The sequence below is a fragment of the Epargyreus clarus genome, unplaced genomic scaffold, assembly GCF_041222505.1.
Source record: "Epargyreus clarus isolate Ecla_fem2 unplaced genomic scaffold, WU_Ecla_fem_2.2 ptg000010l, whole genome shotgun sequence".
NCBI classification, from domain to species: domain Eukaryota; kingdom Metazoa; phylum Arthropoda; class Insecta; order Lepidoptera; family Hesperiidae; genus Epargyreus; species Epargyreus clarus.
In genome coordinates, this window is record NW_027332218.1 from 8,895,991 (window position 1) to 8,920,996 (window position 25,006).

The 25,006-nt window shown below is 34.9% G+C and overlaps 1 protein-coding gene and 1 non-coding gene across 2 annotated transcripts in view; one reads left to right on the top strand and one right to left on the bottom strand.

Annotated features, from left to right (window-relative positions):
* The window catches only part of klar (klarsicht), a 402,989-nt gene that overhangs the window by 5,263 nt on the left and 372,720 nt on the right, over window positions 1–25,006 (top strand). The window lies entirely within an intron of this gene.
* TRNAV-CAC (transfer RNA valine (anticodon CAC)) lies at window positions 10,298–10,370 on the bottom strand. Its single transcript has one exon. It is a non-coding gene; the product is annotated as a tRNA-Val (tRNA).

The window sequence follows — 25,006 nt, forward strand, 5'->3', positions numbered from 1 at the left end:
TTATAATGATAATGTGGATACTGAAATATTAGATTGTATGGAAACTTAATTTATTGGAAATCACGTAAACAAAATACAGTAACTAAATGTTCAACTTTTGCAGAATATACTGCTATGTCAGAGGCAGTAACAGAAGTACTTTTCATTAGAAATTTACTAAGTGAATCATTTGATGTAAAATTTTGTGATCCAATAAAACTGTATGTAGATAACTCAGGTGCAGTTGCAATAGCTAAGTACGGCAACTTTACAAAGAATTCGAAGCACATCGAAGTGCAGTATCATTATGTAAATGAGAACTATGAAAAGAAAATAATTGATATTGTGAAAATTAATACTAAATTTAATTTGGCAGACATGTTAACTAAAAGTCTAGATAAGACAACTTTTTTGAAGAACAGATTAGAGTTAAGATTGATTTAGATATGTTATTAGTATGTAATAGTTATGTTATTAGATTATAAATTTAAGGAGGCGTGTTGTAAATAAGTAAATATTATAATCTTTATATCCAAAAAGTATTGTTATAGGTTACTAACTCTTTGGTAATGTTTTATGGTTTATATTTCTTGTCAAATATTTAAAGAAATAAAGATGTGTCTGAGATAAGAAAATAAGATTTTATTATTTAAAGTATTTTACGATCCAATATTTTAACATGTAATACAGATGAATGTATCCTACAAATGTAGTATACATTCATCTGATTCTTACACCGCGAATTGTTCTATGCTAGATATGGGTGTGTCGGTACTTCTTGCAACTAGTACAAGGGTGCAATATATTGCTTATTAGAAACAGTTGAAGCTGTAATGGAATCAACTCTAAAAATTTTTGAATCTTGAAAACTGCTAATGTAGCATGCATCTCATGGTTTATTTTTGTAATCCTTGATAACATGCATTTTTATCAACAAGGTGCAAACTTAACAATCTTATCACAGCTTAAAATTAATCTGGATTTGTAAAAACTGTCACTCTTATTCAATCTCAATTTAATCTCGGGCCAACTATCACTATAATTAAAAAGTTTTTTTTTTTTTTTTTTTTTTTTTTTTTTATAGCCTTTTTTATTCCTAAACCTAGGGTTACAGGAAGTCCCTAAGCTCGGTGTGCCTTTTGGCATAGGCCTCCTCCAATTCCTTCCAATATACCCTATCTCTTGCCACTCTCGTCCAGAAGGGTCCCGCTGTTTGTTTTAAGTCGTCTTCCCATCTCCTGACTTGACGCCCCCTACTTCTTTTACCGTCTCTTGGTTGCCAAAGAGTGATCTGCTTGCTCCATTTGTTAACGGGGTGGCGTAGCATATGTCCAGCCCATCTCCATTTTTGGATATCTATCCGGGTAAGAATATCTGTAAGTTTTGTTTTTTTCTTATATCTTCATTCCTGGTTCTGTCTTTGATTTTTATCCCTAACATGCTTCTTTCCATAGCCCGTTGACATTTTGCTAGTCTTTCCCTATGATGGAGTGTTACTGACCAAGTTTCACATCCATAAGTAAGGACCGGAAGAATGCAAGTCTCGAATGTTCTCTTTTTTATGTAGTTGCCTAACTCCTTGCTCTTCACTATTTCCTTCAGTGACCAGTATTTTCTCCATCCTTGGGCTATACGATTGTTTATTTCTTTTGTCATTTCATCTTTAGGTGATATTATCTGTCCCAAGTAGATATATTCTTTAACATATTCAATCTTACTGCCATCCACCATGATGTCTATTTCTCTTGAATTTGTCATCAGTTTTGTTTTACTGGCGTTAATTTGCAGACCAACTTCTCTGCTTTTATTTGCTAGGCTCTGCATCATTTTTTCTATTGCTGCTGGATTCTCCTCAAGAAGCACCAGATCGTCGGCAAATCTTAAGTGGTTTAAGCGAGCTCCATTAATGTTCAGACCTAAGTGTTCCCAGTTCAGCTGTCTAAAGATATACTCGAGTACGGCATTAAATATCGTAGGCGAGAGAGGATCCCCTTGGCGTACGCCCTTGTTAATGGGAAATGGTTCGCCTATTGTTTCTAATTTAATACTGGCCTTGCTAGATTTGTAGACACTCTTCAGTAATTCTATGTAGTTGCTTTGAACCCCTTGTTGTTCGAGGCTCCGCCACACGTATTGGTGCCTGAGGCTGTCGAATGCCTTTGAGTAGTCTATAAACGCTACATAGAGTTGTTTATTGTATTCGTTATACTTTTGCATCAACTGTTTTATTGTGTGGATGTGATCTATTGTGCTGAAGTCTTTTCTGAATCCTGCTTGTTCTACAGGTTGGTTTTCATTTAGTGTTATTGATATTCTTTCCAGGATTACTTTGGCAAATACTTTATAAATGTTTGATATTAGAGAGATTGGCCTGTAGTTTCCTATCTCGTCTCTAGAACCTTTTTTGTGTAGTAGCAATATGTGGCATTCGGTCCATTCTTCTGGGATTTGCCTTGTTTGTAGGATTTCATTAAAGAGTTTTGTCAACACTGGGCTGATTTCTTCTAAGGTTCCCTTGAGCGTTTCATTAGGTATCTTGTCCGGCCCTGGAGCTTTCTCAAGTTTTTGGGACTTAATTGCCTTGGTTACCTCTGACACAAGGATTTCTGGTACTTCGTCTGCTTTGAGGTCTTTTGCATCGATTATTTCTTGTACTGTGGTTAACCCTGAATCTAATTTATCTGAGTACAAGAGGCGGTAGTAGTCCGTAGCTAGTTTCTGTATTGATTGTCGATTACTTAAATAAGATTCGTGTTGCTTTAATTTCAAAATCCATTCTTTACCATGTTCACTTAGTTGTTTCATAGCCCTTTTTGATCCTCCTGTTCTTTTTATATTTTCTTCCAGAACTCTATTTCTTTTCTCTTTTCGGTCTTTCTTCATATTGTCCTTAATTTCCTTGCTAATATTAGCAATTTTTTGGCGTCTTTCTTTGCCCGCTTTGGTTGTTATTAGTAATTTTCGTTCTTCTATTAATTCTAGTGTCCGTTTGCTCAAGTAGTTTCCTTTGCTACTGGCTTTACTGACTACCATCTCTTTCAGTTTGTTTTGTAATTTTCTGTATTTGATCCCGGTTTCTACGTCGGAGGTAATAATTTGATTGAGTGATTCTGTTGTGCGGTAATTAGTGACATAACTGTGTTCTGAGATTTGATACAGCTTGTTGTTGTTTACCAAGTTTTTCCTGGATTTTTTGGGTTGGTTTAGGTTTAGACAACTTCTTACCATGCGGTGGTCTGTGTTAAAGTTGAGGTTTTTAACTATATTGGTATCTGTGAACGCTCTTGCTTTGTTAGTTATGATAAAGTCAATTTCAGTCTTGTATTTTCCGCCTGGGGAGGACCACGTCCATTTGTTTTTAGTTTTTTTGCGAAAAATTGAGTTCAATAAAATAAGGTTGTTTTCCATAATGAATTCTACTAGTTTTTGACCATTTTGGCTTCTTTTGCCATGCCCAAATTTTCCGATTGTAGATTCTTCTCCAATTAACCTTTCTCCAACCTGTGCGTTGAAATCGCCCATGATTATTATATTGTTTTTGTAGTACGGTTTTATTGCTTCTGAGATACTCTCGTAGAAAGATTCTATGTCTGATTTCCCAGTTTGTTCCGTTGGGGCGTATATTTGGAAGATGGTCCAGTTATGGCTGTAACCTGGAACTTTTAAATGGACTACGGCAATTCTGTCAGAAACTCCTTCAAATCCCACAATGTTCTTCTTCAATTTAGACTTAATAAGGAAACCTACTCCTTTTTGTCCAGTGGATTCTCCTTTGTGAAACATGATATAGGCATTCCTCTCTTCTATCCCTTCTCCTGGCCTTCTCATCTCGCTGATGCCCAGTATGTCCCATTTTATATTAGATATGGCTATTTCTAATTCTTTTAGGCTCTCTTCTGTTCTTAGTGTCCGAGTGTTCAATGTGCAGACATTTATTTGTTCAGTGTTCTTTCTGTCTTGTTTTATCCATGCTGTTTTCTTTTTGTGTATGTTTGTTATATGTAGTTTTGTTCTGGGGTGTTTCAGATTATAGTGTTTTGATTTGGATGGAGGGTGTTTGCCTTCTTCCCCCACGGTGGCAAGCCGGCTTGGGGTGCAATTTGTAAATGTTGTGTTTGGTAATGTGGTTGTTGAGGTTGCTCGGATCCGGGTGTCGTTTGTTAGTTTTTTGAAGGGTTTGAGAGTGACGCTGATCTCCCGCGCTCTACGTAGTTCAATAAATTTGGTCTGATTAATTCCTTTGTTGCAGTTTTATAGGGGGTGTTATTCTGGGAGTTCGAAGTACTTTGAGTGTTACGTGCATTGACTTTCTTTTGTGAGGGCATTTTCGGTGATACTGAAGTTTCTCTTTTCCTCTTTTCTCTGGTGCTTTCATGTGGTTTCTTTACTATCAATTTGTCATATTTAATGAATGCTATATTCCCTTTTTTCTTTTCCTCTTCAACTTGCAGCTGCAGCTGTTTACGCTTTTCTATGATTTCCTTAGGATAATCCTCTTTAATATAAACACCTTCTGGCAGGTTAGATTTATTTCGTAGAATCATATGTTTTTTCCACATTGTTGTGAGGGAGACTACAACAGGCCGGTTTTTACCATGCTCCTTTTTACCAATCCTATAAATATTATTGATTTCGAATACTTCAAAATGCACTTCCATTTCTATTATTATGTCTTTTATGTAGTCTACTAGCTCCATTTCTGTTATTGCTTTTCCTTCCTCGATGCCAAAAAAGACAAGGTTATTTTTACGCTTATCCTTATCGACGGTATTAAAAAGTATTACAACATCTTATTTTGGACATATTTCGCAATATATTAATCTTGTTATAATAGAATAATACATTTTTAAAAGAATTTTGTGAACTTTAAAAAACAATGTTCGTTTTTACATTGTAATATATTTTTTGTTATACAAGAACCCTTATTTTAACTAAGAATCTTTCAAGTGTTGTCAATGAAACAGCATACCTAATTCTAGTTGTATTGTGTAGGAGTATCAAGTTCTTGTGGTCACTACTATGTAGGGGAAAAGTCCATAGACCTTGTTATAACTGCTGTTGTATTATATAAGTGATTTATTTCAGTTGTTGATACAGTAAAAACTGGTATCTTTAGAAATATTATATCTTTTTAGCTTAGCAAAATGCCTGTTTAGCAAAATATGGATATATTTATTTTTTAAAAGCTCCATAACAGCAAAACGTATGTTGAGATATTGTCTACCGTTTTTTTTTAGTACAGTGGTAAGCAAAACAAAATTGACTTTATTATTTTTTGACACAGGTATAAAGGATTTTTCGAAATATAGAAGATAACATTGAATAACGTCTTAGCTTGAGTGGGAAGACCGCGCGCGCTACTTCTAGACTAGTCGGTTTAGAGCAAGATATCCCTGTCCTGTACCGAAAGTTCAAGTTTGAAGTGTGAAATGCAGAATAACAAAATCATAATTACATAAAGAGAATATTATAATTACACAAAGAGCTATCAAGGATCTATCTATGAAGATTTATCAAGGCAAAGAAAATTGATATAAATTAATAAAGTACTAAAAAAAGAACTGTAACTATTTATTGTAGTACTAACTAGATGATTTGAAGCATGCGTGGGGTAATGTAACCTTTCAGTTCTCTTGAATAGGAAAATTCTTATCGTCGACTAACGTTAACAATGACTATGTTAACGTTGATATCGACGATATAGGTCAACATAAAGGTACCAATTATAAGCTAACTCGTAACCACTGAAGTCATATGCCTGCGTACGTAAATTGTAACACATTTTTGCGCGGCACCAACACCACGCCTATTTGAGCCTAATAAAAGCATTGTTAAGCGCTGCTGTGTTCTGATTTGAAGGCTGTGATAAGAGAGACATACTTTTCCGAGGCTCACCTTAGTCCTTAGGGGTAGTGGCACATCTGTGGCCGATCTCAGGTAGGAATCTAATCTTATCTGGGGTTGATTACAGATGTCCATGGGCTGCCGCCCATGCCGCCTACTGCCGTAGCCACTTATCATCAGATAGACTGCATGCGGTTGCTAGTCCTATTATATAAAAAATAAACTTATAAATCTGGTATTGAGCCCAAGTACACCAAACAATGCTCTTAAGTCTAAACAGAACTTACTACAACATAATACGGATAGGTATGTGTGATTTCAACAATTCCAAAATTGTTTTAACGTAATTTAATCACGTACGGCCTATAATAATATATAGTTACTGTACACATAGCCGCGCATCCTCTACTATATAGAATTTTCGAAACTTGTCAAACAAATTTACACGTGCTTCATCTTACGACACCGGAAGATAACAGTAAAATAAGATAGCGTCGTTAAAACAATGACTCGACAACGGCGCTTAATTGAAGTGTCTATTTTCGGATATTTACTTGTATATGAGTTGTGTTGTGACCCTTTTTTAAAATTAATGTGGCTACTGCATCTCATGGATATCTTTAATCAATTTCAGATAGGATGAGTCCTAGCTCAGGCTTGTTATTTTTTTTTATATTATAGGAGTAGCAGACGAGCATACAGTCCACCTGATGGTAAGTGGCTACTGCCGCCCATGGACATCTGTAATCAACTCCAGATAGGATTAGATATTCCTACCTGAGGTCAGCCACAGATGCGCTGCTACCCCTTAGGACTAAGCTGGAAAGCCTCGGAAAAGTCTGTCTCCCTTACCACACCCTTCAAACCGGAACACAGCAGCGCCTAACACTGCTGTTATTAGGTAGAAATAGGTGTGGCGGTGGTGCCGCCGGAGACGAACCACAAAGGGTTCTACCACCTTCAACACAAAGGGTTCTACCACCTTCACACAAAGGGTTCTACCACCTTCAATTATAGTAGTTATAGTAACCAGTTAACCATCCCCTTCGAAACAAAAACAGCGATGTAATCTTAACACTGTAAGTAGACCTTATAAGACAAAAATAGGTACGTCGGTAGTGCGTCGGTAGCCGACCCATGAAGAGTTCTACCACCTTTAAAAGAAGTCTATATTTAAAGTATGTACTATGTACCTAATGCATTTTGAAATTAATTCTTAAATCGAATAATTTTTTCTTAACTCATATTCATTGAGTAAATTTAAGCTATTAACATAAGTACACTTTTTGCACATTCGAATATTTAACAGTGGTATATAATATAATTAGGAAAATATACCACAACACATTCATGACAATAAACAGAATAACATCATATTCTCCGTAAAAATCTTAAATTAGGAAGATAAATATAGAGCAAATCTAAGACGGAGTATTGTTCATAATGTTCTTGTTTCAAAAAAACATTAGCAAGCACTAAGTATTAACACAGTTTTCCCCGTAATTTCAGAAAACTTGAGCAAAAGCTTACGTATCTAGTTACGTCAACATTCCGGTTCAGGTGGGTCTAAGAACCGTTGTACACTTTATTATTTTCCAATTGAGCAGTATTACGAGTGCGTAGGTGGTTTAGAGGAAATGCCTTGTTGGAATCTGATCTCCCGTTGGTGAGAAGTGCAGGCTCGTTAGTTTAATAGTAGAAACTGATTACGCTGTAGGACAGGCTCGACAAGTTGAGAATTCCATTTTGTGGGGCTAAGTTGTATATGATTGATTGGGTTATGTTTTGAATAAAGTAGCGCTTTGTTTTAGGATTTGGGAAAATTCATACATTCGAATTGAAAGTATGTAATCGCTGAGGGCCCAATAGTAATTGCAACTCGAAAAAAAATGTTAATCTGATACACTTGTTATATTAAAAGGCCATTTATTTGCAGGAAGTAATTTTTTTTTGCTAAACTTTTTTGAACGTATGTGGAATTTGATCATGGATGTTCATGACCACTTAAGATGTTTGCATTCATAAAAATGTTAGTATTTTTGACATGATTGAGTCCAAAACTAGTTACTTACCTTAATATTTTAATCAAATGAGACGCCTTGAACTTGTTAAGAAAAATAATGAAGACGTATAAGGTTTTTTTTTCAATTCACTAGATTGAGGGCAAATTTAAATTGCCAATTATTGGGTCTGACAGTTTATTTATAAACACGCCGATCAGATTGATAGAACGTAGTGAATATCTAATTATTTACGTATTTATCAGTATTACTAGCTTTTTGTCTGTTACTTCGGTTGCATTGAAATTTTGTTTAGCAACTACCTCGGTGATCAGTTGCAATAAATAATACCGCATATTGATAGATTATAAAAATTTTGCAAGCGTTTCTTGCCTTTTACAAGATATTGAAATTCGTTATTTTCTTAAAATATAATTAGCAAAATGGAACTGTGGTAATGGAAGTGCGAACAATATACGTAACAAATGTTTGATGTTTTTTTTTCTTTCTTAAATCGTTTCTTTATAGAACACACTATTATCTTGACTATCGTGTGTCGTGATAAGATCTGGGTACATAATGCACACAGAGTTTTATGGTCAACAAACGTCATATACCATTATGCCCACAGACCTATTATGAATGTTCCAATTTTATAATAAGTAGTCTAAAACTAGGACACTGCATTTTCATCATTATGCTGATAATGTTAAAAATATTGCGATAATAAAACGTGATAATCTAGCTCACATTGCCTAATTTAGCCTGTTTAATTTATCATGTTTACAAGTTGGTTATCACAAGGAGATAAAGCGGGAAGTTTTTTTAAGCTAGATTCACACTGAACGATTACAATGTGTGTGGATGAGTCGATTACGATGACTTTATTACATGTTGTGTGATTATGATTTTTTTGAAATATTATTATTATTAGTAAGTATTTGATATAATTACATATATTTTATTGCATTGTAAATGTTGTTAGATGAGTAACAAACAGTTATTTTATTATAAATAACTATTCAATAAAGTTATTATGATATAATTGGTATTTAAAACCACAAACAGATACAATAATTATATTTTATTAATATCTACTGCTTAACATAAACTTAAAACAAAGAATCTAAAATGAAATATCGCCATCTTAAATGTTTTGCTCGAATGTCATATTACTTACTTCAATAATGACCATTAAGAATATCGTAGTTAAATTATATCGTATCGTATAACATCGTCATATCATATTGCTTTAAAACGCATAGTGTGATCAAAGTGTAAGGTATTTAGATCAGTTTACTGAACGTAAGATGGATTGATTGCTTATCAGTGGTCGGTGACCTTCCGTGTTGTGTCCAATTTAACTATCCCTGCCCTGTGCTCTACTGGCCGCGCCACTTTCTAAGCTTAATTACCAACGGTGTCCACCTAATGCAGGGCTAGCGTGAATTATTTATCGTGATGATAAGCATATGATCGAATGCTATAAACTCACGATTCTATATGACAGATATACAATTTCCAACTTATAAACTCGTATTTTATTTCATTATAGAATTACTAGCTGACCCGGCAAACGTTGTGTTTCCATATAAATAAAAAAATGTTAAGGTTGAACAACCCTTATCACTTAGGGGTATGAAAAATAGATAGTAGCCGATTCTCAGACCTACCGAATATGCATATAAAATTTGGTGAAAATCGGTAAAGCCGTTTCGGAGGAGTACGGTAACTAACATTGTGACACGAGAATTTTATATATAAGATTTAGGGGTGTAAGTATTGGCAACTTTTTTGAAAAGCTTTTATAGTAATTTAAACACAGTTTAGTAAAACTTATGGACTATGAAAAAATATCTCAATAGATATCACCAATCAAAAATTCAATTTAAACCAGCATGATGCTCTTCAGGCACTGCATTTCTATTCAACCATGGTAATAGTTTAAATCATAGTAGATTTGGTCGTGGCACCACAGAGCTTTACCAAATTTTATCTTCATATTCTCGTCAAGTGTCTAAAGTGAACGTAAACGAAACGTATTCGACACGTGTCTACGCTTGCCTCATTACTCAGTACCGACTCCACATTGTCAGCGTTCTTCCGCGTCATTATCGCGATTCAGAAACGCTTAATCCTTCCTCCACTGTCCGCTTTATGCAATTCTAATATGTCTCTTCCTCCTATCTACGGAAATAATTTCAATTAACAAGTGTGAAATTACTATATCCGTGCTAATGTCTATGTTAATTAGTCATTTCCCTTAATTAAGTCTTGATTTGAGTGTTAAATTTTTAGATTTTGTGATACTAATTGAAATTTTAGTACTTACATAATTAGTTGACAAGTGTGTTTCCAGCTGTTTACAGTAGATTAATAAAAAAATACAATTGTTTTTTTTTAATTTTAATTTCAAAATATTTTTAAATAAAAAGTAAATATTTTTATGTAAATAAAATTGAAAAAAAAAAAACTGTTTCCGCCCGGGATCGAACCGGGGACCTTGTGCGTGTGAAGCACACGTGATAACCGCTACACTACGGAAACTTATTTTAGTGTCGTGAAACGGTTATGTAGCTGTGTACTGAATTAGATTGTTGCCAAAGTACTACTGCAGCTATGAGATTTTGGTATTTTATTTTGCAACGCTGGTATTCGATGAGATAGTGATTAGATTTGTCTTAAGTTTGAATCATATATTATGTTTGCTTATAGAAATGTGAATAAGCTTACTAGATTAACACATGAAAATAATCAGACCAGCATATTGTGGTATGCTAGCTTGCTAGTGCTATGCCAGAGTTTATAAATAGATCTATAGCGAAAATATTGAGCACTCTGCTTATGTATTTATTTGAAATAGATTGAAATGAAGTTAATTAAAAATTCTAATTCTAATTCGCATAATTTAAATTTAAATTGATGCCTTACTTTTAATTTACGGGTGTCGGCACAATGAATGAATACATTTTATGTAATAAACTGACGATTTCGAAATACCATTTATAAAACGTATAAACTTCTTTACTATTCAACCAAAATAACAAAGAGTAACTAGCTAGTACTATTGAAGCGCAACAAAAATTAATGGGAGAATTCCATCAAAAATTTCATAACATTATTACGAAGGCTCTTTGTAAGAAGTTAATAGTCATGTACTCTCGCGCGAGGTCCGACACAAAGAAATTAACGCCTAATTACGTTTTGTAAAACAAAAGGCGATACAATAAGTACTGTTGACTCACGATTGGCTACAAAGGGCTGATGCATAGTATTGCAGCAACGTCATGTCTTGCACGGGATCATGCTGCTTGATACGATTTTTTTTTTTTTTTTTTTTTACTTATGTTCTTTATGCGATCTGTTTCTTGTGAACATTCAGCATAGGGTTACGGATTTATATGTTTGACTTGGGGGGCAGTCAGTCCAGCGACATACGCCCCTTGTGTTTATCATTCCCTACAAATCTCTAGGGGACTTTCTTTTCAGCCTTTTGAATGTTGAGGTGTTATTCATTAAGTGTTTAGTCAGTCTATTTGGATGGTTTTCTATTCTATTCCTGTAGGATTTCATTGAGTGCTTGATCTCTTCTTGGACTGTTCTGATTTGAAGGTCGTGGTGTAATTGTTGGTTTGTTATAAACCATGGAGCGTCTGTAATGATCCTTAGCATTTTAGACTGAAACCTCTGGAGTATTTCAAGGTTGGAGTTGGCGGCTGTGCCCCAGAGTTGGATTCCGTAAGTCCAGATTGGTTTAAGGATACACTTGTATATTAGGAGTTTGTTTTCCATTAACAGCTGTGACTTTTTTCCAAGCATCCAATACATTTTCCTCAATTGGATTCCCAGTGCTTTTCGCTTGGTGAAGATGTGTTTCCTCCAGGTGAGACGGCGATCAAGATAAAGTCCAAGGTATTTGACTTCATGTGCTTGGGGTATTTGTACTCCGTTGAGCTTCACGGGGGGACACGTTTCGCGTCGCGTTGTAAAGGTTACCTGAACTGACTTTGTTTCGTTTGCTTTTATCCGCCAGGTAGTTAGCCAATCTGTGATGCTGTTTAGAGAGCGCTGTAACATGTTACTTGCTTGTGCTGGTTCATCATGGGCAGTTAAGGCCGCGGTGTCATCGGCAAAAGTACCTATTACGACGCCATCTGTTGTTGGTAAGTCTGCAGTGAAGATTAGGTATAGGATGGGGCCAAGCACACTTCCTTGTGGTACCCCCGCATGGGCTCTGTGCAGTTTGGATATTTGTTCACCCTGCTTGACGTAAAAAAATCTGTCAGACAGATACGATTTTAGTGAAATGTAATAGTTTATTGGGAGGTGTTTTTTTATTTTGTACAATAAACCTGTGTGCCAGACTTTATCAAAGGCCTGTGATATGTCGAGAAATGCTGCACAGCAATATTTCTTATTTTCGAAACCCTTGTGTATTTCTTCTACTAGTCTATGTACCTGTTCAATAGTCCCATGTTTTTTTCTGAAGCCAAATTGGTGGTCGGGTATGATCTTATTTTGTATGATTACGGTGTTTAGTCGCTTGAGAAAAAGTATTTCCATTACTTTTGACAGGATAGGCAGTAAGCTGATCGGTCTGTAGGAAGATGTATCTTCAGGTGCTTTACCAGGTTTAAGAATCATTTTAATTTCAGCTACTTTCCATTGCGGAGGGAAGATACCTCTAGTCATTATGCAGTTGAATAGGAGCGTCAGAAAGCGTATTGCTATTTCGGGTAGTTCGCGCAGTATCTTTGCAGTAATTAGATCGTATCCCGGGGCCTTATTCTGTTTTAGGTTTTTAATTGTTTCTATCACCTCACACTTCTTAATCTTTTCAATTGGCAGGTCAAGTTGGTAAGGTTGATCAAGAAAGTCACTGATTTCGTCACTAATGGTTTCCGATGGGTTTGGTACAAAGACATCAGCTAGATGAGAGGCAAAGGCTTCCCCTTTCTCTAAGTCGGTTTTTGCCCAGGATCCGTCTTTTCTGCGTATCGGCGGATTGGTAGCAGTAGGTCTTTTGAGTCTCTGGGTGGCTTTCCAAAGAGAATAGTCACTAGCAGCCGTAGCTTCCAGATTACGTAGATGGTTCTGTACATTTCCGTTTCTTTCTGTTGCAATAAGTTTTTTAAGTTTTGTTGTTAGGTAGTTCAATCGTGTTTTGTCTCTGTTGTATCTGGTTATGGTTGGCTTGATACGATTGCGTTATTATTATGCGAGAAGATTGCAAAAGAGGGCGTATGTAATACTTAATAATAAATTAGTAATTTAAATACTGTAACAGATGGAAATCATTTCTACCAACAATGAGGAGGATTGGAATTTAAAATTTAACGTGGATTGAAATTAAAATTAATTTTGATGTTAAAAATAAATGATCTATTTATCAAAAAACTATCTCAATATCCAATAATAGAATGACCATTTGTGTATTTCTCATTGTTTGTCGAAGAAATGTTATTATTATGATACATAACGTAATATTATAAATCTATTGGATGTTTGAATAAAGTCGGGTCATGTTTAACTACAAATTCTAATAACAAGGATTTATTTAATGCCTGAGATTAGTCATGCGTCTTATGATAACAGTCGATTTAATAATCTGATTCTTCTCATCGACTCCGGCGGCACCACCGCCACATCTATTTCTACCTAATAATAGCAGTGTTAAGCGCTGCTGTGTTCCGGTTTGAAGGGTGTGGTAAGGGAGACAGACTTTTCCGAGGCGTTTCAGCTTAGTCCACAGGGATAGCGGCGCATCTGTGGCCGACCTCAGATAAGAATATCTAATCCTATCTGGGATTGATTACAGATGTCCATGGGCGGCAGTAGCCACTTACTATCAGGTGGACTGCATGCTCGTCTGCTACTCCAGTATTATAAAAAAATTATAAGTTCATAACTCATAATAAAGTTATTTTTATAGAAAAGTAATAAATCTGACGAGTAAGTAACTTAAGGGCCCTATATTGCGGCTTAGCGTAATTGAATCGTACAATAGGCGATAATAACAGCTGATAGTTGCGCAAGCGCCGATCTCGCGCGGTAATTGAAGATCCCACTATGAAATTGAACTTGATTCAAGGGCATAACTGATTCGCTTAGTACTAATGCGTTTTAATTCATTACTCGTCATCAACGGGAATGAACACCTATTTTATTTTTATTTTAGGTAAAGTTTTGTTTTTGTTATGGTGTGAAGGGCGTGGTTAAGTAAAGTTAATTATATGAATATGTCGGGTCGCTGAGTCTTAACATTACGAAAAGTATGCAAAGTATGATATTTCTATAAGAATAACTGTGCCCATGGTTCTTCTCGTGTGGCCTACTTAGGTACTTATTCTTATTTCCTCTTATCAGCCTTATCTCTTATTGCTAAATTAGCCATTGTAGGTGTTCTTGCTAATACTTTAGTACAAATTTGATCATATAACTCATTTCTATGGCTAAAATGTACCATGGAATACGTCTCGTTCTTCAGTCTTAACCTCACAAACGGAGAAAAAAGATGTTTATATGTAAGAAATACAACATGAGAATTAATAAGGATAAATAACCGGTTCATGGAACTAACTTGATGTAATATTGAAAATATTGAAATGGATTCAAGGGCGTACAACTAAATCGCTTAGCATTACCGCCTTCTAATTTAGATCCGTTCATTAAATTTAATGGAATAGAAGGGGCGGTATTCTAGAGCGTGGTAATTTATTAGGCTTACCGCGCACTGCGTTTAAACGCAAGCGGAATAGAAATGGCTAAAAATGCAAAACGCATACGAGCACTGTGGTTGGCTTTTGGGGTATATTTTATTTCAGTACCATCATGGATTTCTGCCGAACAGCGTGTGTTGTGGCATTCGTTTTAAAACAAGAAATAAAAAAATATATGAAACAGAATAAAAAACTGAATGTCGTTAAACTCTATGCGAGCGCCACACATGTTATTTTTTTTAATATAATATAGGAGTAGCAGACGAGCATGCAGTCCACCTGATGGTAAGTGGCTACTGCCGCCCATGGACATCTGCAATCAACCCCAGATAGAAATATTCCTACCTGAGGTCGACCACAAATGCGCTGCTACCCCTGAGGACTAAGCTGGAACGCCTTGGAAAAGTATGTCTCCCTTACCTCATCCTTCAAAACGGAACACAGCAGCGCCTAACACTGCTGTTATTAGGTAGAAATAGGTGTGGCGGTGGTGCCGCCGGAGTCGAACCACAAAGAGTTCTACCACCTTCAATAATCTACCTACCTATCGAATCTACCTATTTCTATGGGACACAAGAAAACTCGCTAAAACAAGCCGCGATCGAAATGTAAAGTAATACGTTTTTTTATACCAGTTACTGAAAAAGTCACTAATGCGTGCATTTTTATAGAAAGCTATGTGTATTTCTTTTTGCGTTTTCAGACTTTCGGTTACACACGTGGGTTTAACCGCAGTGCGTGCTAAGCCTTAACGCGTATTCAGCTTCTGGGGTTAAATTTATTAACCTTAGGGCTTGTGTTGGCGTGCATTGGTATGATATCAAGATCTAATGTGAAACTGTTAATGTCTTGTCATTTAGTTCATCTGTGTTTTCGAAGCGTGTATTACTTATAACGGAATGTTTTGTTCTAATTGTTTAGATATAATTTTTGAGAGTTAATAGTACCAGGTGGTACATTGCGGAAATCTTAATAGGATGTGTTTGTAATTACTTCTTAACTTTGTAGAGGTAAAAATACACTGAAACGTTACGTATCGTATGCAGTAGTGTGCAATCAGCTGGAATCCATGGTTGGCTCAAATTTTGCGACGCACTTCATGCTTTTTGATTCCTTTACCTAGTTTTACCGTCTTTTTCTTGTCTTGAATACTGAGTTCTCAATGGTAAATAATGTAGGTAATGGTTTTTGGCATATTATTAACGAAACTTATGTTACCTGGACGTTTCAGATTTAGCACTCGCTTACAAGTAGGTATAAACATCTATTATGTGAAGAAAAAATACTTGTTGTGTATGGTAATGGGGTATCTTATTTGTTTACTATATTCTAATCCTGTTTATGCGTAGTCTCATTTTATTTTAATATGTTCTTATATGGCTTCAAAGCAAAACAAACGCCTCGTTGAAAAGCGAGCTAAATCCCGTAAAATACCTCGTGCGTGAATCTTAGGAACTGAGAACTATAAGTATGTGCGTCATACTGACAGATTATGTGTAGGAAATAAGATGAGTGCAAGCGAGCCATGGTAACCTCTACGTTGGGTACACATTGAAATTGAGGGAAGGAAATATAATATTTTTTTGACTCCACGTGCTGGTTGTAAAATTATAAAGCGTTTATCGTATGAATATGATACAAAACATAGCAAAATAATGTTTTATATTAAAATTATAACGTTCTAATTTCATAGTTTTACACTAGGATTTCTAATGGAAACATTAGACATCCTAGTAGTAGTTGTAGTATCCTAGTACTATGGTAAGTGCCATGGACACACACACAAAGATGAATATATAATAGTTTGGATTTCTGTCTGGCCGGGAATCGAACCAGGAACCCACTGCGTGTCAGATCAGTACGGCGCCACGCGGCGCGACATATATGTTTTTGTTATTTAAACTATACAGATAGGTACCTAATTGCTGTCCTAAGTCCTAGGACTTGGAAATGTTATGACTAATTTTATCGTTTAGTTGTAAATTGATTTTCCCACTTCTAATTTTGCTAGCGAAATGAAAATTAAATGTATAATATTTAGCTATTACACATGCACAGACACATTACTTAGTTAGTACCTACAACGCGGAATCGAATACAACTACATAGTAATGGAAAACTGTTCTGTTTAATGAACTTAATCATACAATCCTACCTAATGATATTTAATGGCTAGAAAAAGTTTAATTGTACTAAGATAGGAATTCATTAGATCATAATCAAACAAAAAGCTTCTGTATAAAGCAGGTGTTTCTAGTTCTTTACGTAGAGCATGGTTGGTTGGTCACCTAAATATTTATAAGAACGAGTATCTTAAAAAATAAAAATGAACTATGTCTACACTGGTAGCAGTTTTTTCTACCTAGTTATTAATAGAGAAAGCTTATTCTATGTTATAAAAGCTCATTATATATTAACAGCTAGTAAAGCTTAAAAAAACAATACTAAAAACAAAACTGAACTAAAATAAAGTTACATTTTGTAAGCGTTAATTCATATATGATCTATTTGACTGATGTGTTGCCAGAAACGATATATTGCATCTTGACGAGGGAAATATTTGTAGATGACTAAGAAAACACGCATTCATTTGATAGGCAAGTAGCATTTGTCTCGACACTTCATTATTTTATCTTTATGGCAATAATACATTTGTGTTGAATTTCCATATACTGTTGTTGAATTACTGCACAAGATTGAGTATTAACTTTCCTACAAATTGTAATTTATGGCATTTGTGGTGTAAATCAATAAAACATATCGTGCTAATTACAGAAAGTGGCTGTCATAAACTTTCCAAAAACTCTCCATTTCCTACAATATCATGTTTGTTATCATGCGTGACGTGGCACTCGCGTGTTTATGTGGCATAAACATTTTGTGACGTTTGGGGGCAGCCGGAATAAGGGTAAGTGATTCAATCTCTTGGGGGTTTTACCTAAATATTTTGTCCTAAATATGACAGGAATATATTGAAGATTAAAAAACTGAGGCTTAAGTTTAAATACTTCACGAGAATGAAGCTTTCAAAGTACCACATCAGTGCCAAACATTTAAAGATATAACTCTTTATAGTCTGACTCCGTTGGTACCACCGCCACACCTTTTAATAAGTGTTAAATGTTGTGATGTTATATTTCAAGTATGCCCTTACCACAAGTAAGGAAGAGACATTACGAGGATTTAGTCCTCAGGGGTAGTTACATTTTGTGGCCGACGTCAGGTAGTAAATACACTTATCCTACCAGCTGTTGATTAAAGATGTACATGGGCGATAGTTGCACTTACCATCATTAACTGCATCCTTGTTTACAGTTTTAATCAAAACTCAGTTTTATCATCATCTTCAAGATTTTTATGGCTATACCTAATTGTGACTACATATAGGCAGCCAAAACGACTGGATCGTGATGCCGTCTAAAATAGTCATAATCTCGTTCAAAAGTGCTCATTCGTGAAATGAGTGGTTTTATCATAACTTGCCATTTTCGGTGCGGCGTGTTAGAGAAACGTCAAGCCATATGTGGTCGCAACTTCATGTTATGCTAATATCATTGCGTAGTCTACATCGACCATTATCCGTGGACCTATCTTTCCCACTTTCATGTTGAAATCTATTAGTAGATGAACGAATAGTCGTATTTCCATAGGTCTGATTATAGTGGTGTATATAAGTAGTATATAAGCAATATTCCTTAAGCAAGGATTATAACTATTATAAAGTAATTGAATGTGTTTGCAGAGAATATTATTTTTTTAAAAGCTGCGCAGTAATGGAACTTGGTTTAAATTACTCGTGCAAGTCATAATCTACCTTAGATTATGACTTGCACAAGTCAATAATTCAAGATTCATTCATTAATCAAGCAAGTTAATTCAAGATTATTTAACTTCATTACCTTATGAAAGCTGTCTGATGATGCTTTCTGTACAAATAAATAACATTGAAGTTTTATTTAATTTAGGTATTCAGGAGGTTCATTTGCATAATACCATAACGTAAGGAAACAGTGATAGCCTAGTGGTTAGAAACGAGGCCCGCGGCACCTTTGATTTCAAATTCATGTGCATATTAGAGATTAATTTTCACCTGGTCAAACGGCGAAGGTGAACATCGTGAATGTATGTACAACTTAGAATTCTTAAAAATGTTTTCAAAGGTGTATAAAGTAAATTTGTACTTGGCCAGCTCGGTGGACTGTGAAAATCCTTCTCAATAGGTTGACACTTGTCGGGTATTGGTTGATGACATAACATAACTATTGAATTGCTAGTAAACCTCTAGGTTTAGTATTTTAGTATACTATATCTCGATTTAAATTGGATAGGCACCAAAGGGTACAACCTCATATTGTATGTCAAAAACACATTCCAAACACACCGTTTATAAAATCTCATTCCACTGATAGCTTTCATGCATAAGATATGTGAAACGTTCAAAAGCCATATAACCAATTTAAATCCTTCAAAGTACGAACATAACTTTATTAGGTTCTGTCATAACTGTGTCATCCGATTTGATCATTCCTCTGGTTGAAACATGATTTGAAATTGCTTGCAAGTCTGTCGGTTGTCTAATCGTGAATACTCGAACATACTTGTGCGGCCTGCGGTAAGCGTCAGTTGCGTCACAGGGTGATGTCAAATGAGATGAAGATTGAACTACAGTAATTGATGAGGTACGTTACTTTATACCCTAAAATATCAAAGAGATTTACTCTTCGCGGTGAAAATATCACATTTCCTTAATTTTCCTGCATAAAAGCCCAAAATCTTGGCTCGTTTATACTTTTTCATTATTATTAAATAAAACATGAAGTTTTAAAGTATTACAAAGTGTTAACTTTTGTCCTTATATTAATCAAAGAAAAAGAAATGGTTTGAGTTAATTGTTGGTATAATTTAAATTAATGATAAGATAAGAAAAAACTGAGTCGGCATTAGGAAAAGTATTAAGAGAAATTATCATATGCATATTACACAAACAAACCTAAAAGAAAGACGCATAAGCCGCAGTGCCGCAGCGGCAAGCGGCATTCCTTCTCAAAATAGAGTGCCGGTATTTCTGCATATAGAGTTTCATTTTAACACAACATAATTCGTTTTTAATTTGTGTTTTTAACGTCGACTCCTAATCTGACATCTCTCACCTAAGATAATTATCATAAGCATATTACACAAACCTAAAAGAAAGACGCAAGAGCGTAAGCCGCATTGCCGCAGCGGCAAGCGGCATTTCAACTCAAAATAGAGTGCAGGTATTTCTGCATACGGTGCTTCATTTTGATGTCGACTCGCAAGCTGACATTTCTCAGCTAAGAGAATTATCATAAGCATATTACACAAACTTAAAAGACAGCCGCATGAGCCGTAGTGCCGCGGCGGCAAGCGGCATTCCAACTCAAAATAGAGTGCCGGTATTTCTGCATACGGTGCTTCATTTTGATGTCGACTCGCAATCTGACATCTCTCACGATTTTCCGGCTTTCTACACCGTGCCTTTAAAGGATCGGGCTAAACGCATGCATTTATCAGTTTATCAAGATATTTACTTATGGATATTAAACAGTATCTATCGCTGCGTGACATCGATAACACGTTGAAATGTTTGACCTATTGCGATTAAATAAAAGTATTATTGGATTAAAATAGTAATCGATATTTAATATTGAGATGCTTTTAAGTGTTGTATTTAATGTATACAAAGTTTTTTTACATAGTTGCGCCAATTAATGCTAGGTATGGAATGAAATATTTAGGTACATACGTACTTGAAAGAAAGGAGAAATGAACTTTTTGAAAGGTTAAATAACTTATTTGAAAATAAAACTGCCACAGAACATAGTGCAGTCCAATCCAATCCAATATGTAGTTTTTTTTTGTGATATTGCATTCCCAATTTTCAATAAAACCTATAAATAACATAGTAACAATAATAACACTTCGTTTTCACGATTGTTTGTTCAATTTCCTTTGATTACCGTACAACGTGCAACTCTTTAGTTAATTACTTAATTACTGACGCAACATTCGTAACTGTGAATGAAACTATTCACGTAAGTATGCGTACGATGAATATGTAGTGTTTACGTAATGATATGCATGTTTTCTAAGCTAAAATTATCTCACTCTTAAAATTTAAATTTTATTTTTCTTTTGGTTAAAAATAGAATTAAAGGAATTGTATATTTTGTTTTGGTTATGATATCATTAATGAAGGCCTCTTAGAATAGTTTTCTCCAGTTTAAAAAATAATAGAAACAAATTCTTTTTTTTTTGCTTTATGTTGCTAAATGTTATGCTAATTTGCCTAGTAAAGTGTCTTAGTGGTCGAATTTCCATCGTAATCAAATCTAAATAAAACCAAACATCATATTCACCGAAGTATAACAAGAATTATTCTCAATTTTATATTTCATTTTTGATAATTCGAAAATAGTTTTAATTTTTTATCTAATATAAATTATAATTAAATATGTAATTTTCGTCTCTGCATTAATTTTCATAATAGGAAAAATGAGGTTTAGCTTGGTTTAGCCTTATTTGACAGTGATAATTATTATTATGTATACTTTCATATCGCCATAACATTAGACGACAGTCAATATTTTAAAAACCTAAGAGGTATCCGCGCCAAACTGCTAGTCCGTTCTGAAGTTGTTGAGTGCAGGGGTAGTCATTCAATAAGCTATGGGACGCGATTCATTTCTATAATCAGAGCGAACAAGCCGTTTTACGCGGACTATAACATATTTAAATCAAAATATGTTTCCATTTATCGGTACAATGTCAAGGTCTGCGCTTCTAATTAGTGGATCAATATCTAAATTAAATATTTAATGAAATCGTAATACCGTTTCGATTAGTACACGTGTTCGTTCACAGAATGAGGCGTAGGTATTGCTTTATATATTTATCGGAGAAAACACGTAGGACATCAAAGAGACACGTCAGCCAGTAACTCAGTAACAATAAAATAAGTTATCACAGTTAGTCGGTCAAGTATATAGCAAAATAACAATAGCGATCAAACGCGTTAATAAGGTAAACCGACAGTTTCGTATTGGAGATGTGACCGGGTCCGTGTCTCACGGTAAACTACCCTCCTTCTCGAATACGACTGTCCGCATGGCGCACTAATTTTAAATTAAAGTGACGTCACGGCGTCTACCTGAGGTACAGATAATAAAATTAGTAATCTTATCAAACAACTATATCGATATCCACGACATATTTATAAAATGGTCTTGGTTTATGTATAATTATGTATTTAGAAGGATGTCAATGTTTTCTTTCCCAATTATGTAGAGCTGATAGAATGGCGCCACACTATACTGGCACAGATTAATAAATAGTTACTACGTAAATACTGGCTACTTTGGCTTTTATTTCTGATTTAATTGTGTGTCCATTTCTGACGAGTTTTTCAGATGTTAATTATACTATAGACGTGGGAGAATAAATATTCTCCTACAATGTGTATTGATTTACTTATTATATACTGTAAAGCAGTTACGAGACGTGCCTGACAAAAAATATGATTTTGTCTAACATAACCAGTGTCCAATACGTTCTCTATCTGTAGAATGTTTCAACAATTTACAAATAAAACAAAATGTCTTTTATTAAATACTTCAAGAGTTATATTTCTGTTAGAACACGTGTAAGTCACACATTAATTTACTATATTACTTACGTATTCAAATATAAACATTCAATCATGAAGCGTTGGAATGTTTACAGTGATTTTATAGTAATTCAATGGCTCTTCAAATACCGTTATCGACCGAAAACGTGTTTTAAATGCAAAACCAGTCAATATTGATTTCCATAAAGTTCCGAGACATTGCTTTGGGAAAAACGTTAAGTTTAAACGCTGAGCATGCCCATGAGCATTTGCAAACAACATTACCATCTGTCACATATTTCTTTTACGAACACCAATAGTTAAAGCGCCTGTGACTTGCGCAAATTGACTAGAATTCTTATGTAATGGAAGCAGCAAGTAAGTATTCAACCCACTCGATGTTAAGTGCTTACAGCCCATGGACATCAGTTTGTGCCGGATTCTAAAAAGTAATCAGGTATTTAAGGTTAGCCACAGACGTCTTTGTTACCATTAGGTAAAGTGAAGGGTAAAGTTTTATTTACCACATCTTGCCATTGTTAGGCAGAAGTAGTTAAGCAGTGGTTTCGTCGCTATATCTAATATCTACATATCCTTAATCACATCATTGAAGTTTTCTAAATATTTCCAATAATCAGCCACAAACTGGCCTTCTCTCTAGAGGGAGGTCGCCCATTGCCAAATATTTATCCTGTTTTGCTGATGTATCCTTGCGGGGGCCATTCTTAGTCAAGTAGGTCTGTGATGTTTATCATCTAATTTTAACTTGTATAAACAAATGCATTTGGGTGGCAATAATTTAACAGAGCGCCATGTTGTTCTTACGGCTATAAATATCTTTATTTACTTTTTGTATCTATATAGATCGATAAGTAACTAAGATGCGCTCTTTTGAAGTGCTGTCAACACTCACTCGTATATTATTATATTGTTAAAGAAATATAGTTCAAAATACTAAAAAACACGCTTTTATGATAAAATCAACTAAAAAGTAGAAAATAATTTTCAATCTGGGAATCAATTAAGGAACAGTAAATTGTATAATTGTGGAAAAAGTGTGCGGTGCTAAAAAGCGTGTTAAAAATTGGTAGTGGGCAGACGCCGTCGAGACCGCGGACGAATGCATAGCGTACCCGCAGTCCCGACAAGAGGAGTACAGAGGAACACCGTGGGGTTTTATCCGGTAGGAGTCCTGCATATCCTCTCCGCTGCCCCCGCTGAGAGGAACCCATGACAGGTTTCACCACGAAAAAAAAGTTTAAGTTAGGTTTTTGTCACTTGCAGTCAGTGTTAAGTTGCATATTAGTTTGAGAAATGCATTGGACAATATTTAAACTCTAACGAACTTTCACTAAACCTATTACAACACAAGTAGTGTGATTGTATTTGCAAATCGCAAATAGTGAGAGAATTTAGATCCGCATTGTTTCAACATAGTATTGGCTATTTGAAATTTTACTCAGGTATTTGTTAGATTCGTGTCTCCTTTAGTGGTATCATAACGACAGCAAGAAATCTTTCGTGAACAGTTATTGTAATTCCCGCGGGGTTCGTAAGACATCCAATTTATTGTGGTTCTCTTTTGAAGTTGCTGTTATCTGTATGGTATGAAAAACATACGGACGTTCTTAAAGAATTGTATGTGATGTTTTAATTTCATCCTTGGATGGCAAAGTATATGTGAATAATTTTCATTGTATACAGGTTGTCGCTTCCATTTTTTGTATAATCTTCTTTATACTTACGGCTCCCACAATCGGATCCCCTGTCTCATGATTGCTATGACAAGCAAACAAACACCCAGGTCGATCTCAGAACCCAAAGTATAAATCGTGTGATCGTATCCGCTACCACACAGGGATTGTCAGGGACAATAATTAAGAAAAAAATATATATGAAACTATTAATTTATCTATGCAAAATTATTTAAAGAACACATTGTTTGCCCTATAAAAATATTCGAGGAAAACAAAGAGGGATTTTGCATCGTCAAGTTTCCACTTTCATGAATCATTCTGATCATTTGCATAAAGATCTCGAAAATTACTATATACAGTTACAGACACATTACTTTTCACATACAAAGATTCAAAAAAACATTAGTCGATTATAGAAACTATCGTTACATTAAATCTCTAAAAACAAGTCATAACTCTTCAATTATGTACATGTGTTTTCCGGAACGAATAATGACTTCATTTAAAATGAAAACTATCAACTACAACTTACGACACGACAACCGTCGATTACCGACCAACGACGCCTACTTTTTAATGACGGCGATCTAAATGCCAAAGGACGGTATAGTTATTTATTTAATAATCCAGTAGCAATTTACATTGATGTTAGTACCATAAAAGTCAATTAAGAATTGCAGTCTTAATAAATCTATATCAATGTGTGTTTACGTGCGCGTGGTTAAATGAGAAATAATTATGTCGCTATTAATAGGCTATTATACTGTAAATAGCTAACCCGGCAAACGTTGTGTTGCCATATAAATAAAAAAATTTCAAGGGTGAACAACCCTTATCACTTAAGTATGAAAAATAGATAGTAGCCGATTCTCAGACCTACTGAATATGCATATAAAATTTGGTGAAAATCGGTAAAGCCGTTTCGGAGGAGTACGGTAACTAACACTGTGACACGAGAATTTTATATATAAGATAAAAATGATATACTGATGTTTAAAATTCTAGTATTTTTTTGCTATATTGTTATTGTTACGTTATTGCTATTGCTACGGTGTATTCTACATTGAGTTTAATGGAGTTAAATTAATCGGCGCTTAAATATTACTTAGGTAAACGAATTTCTATTAAACCGTCATACAA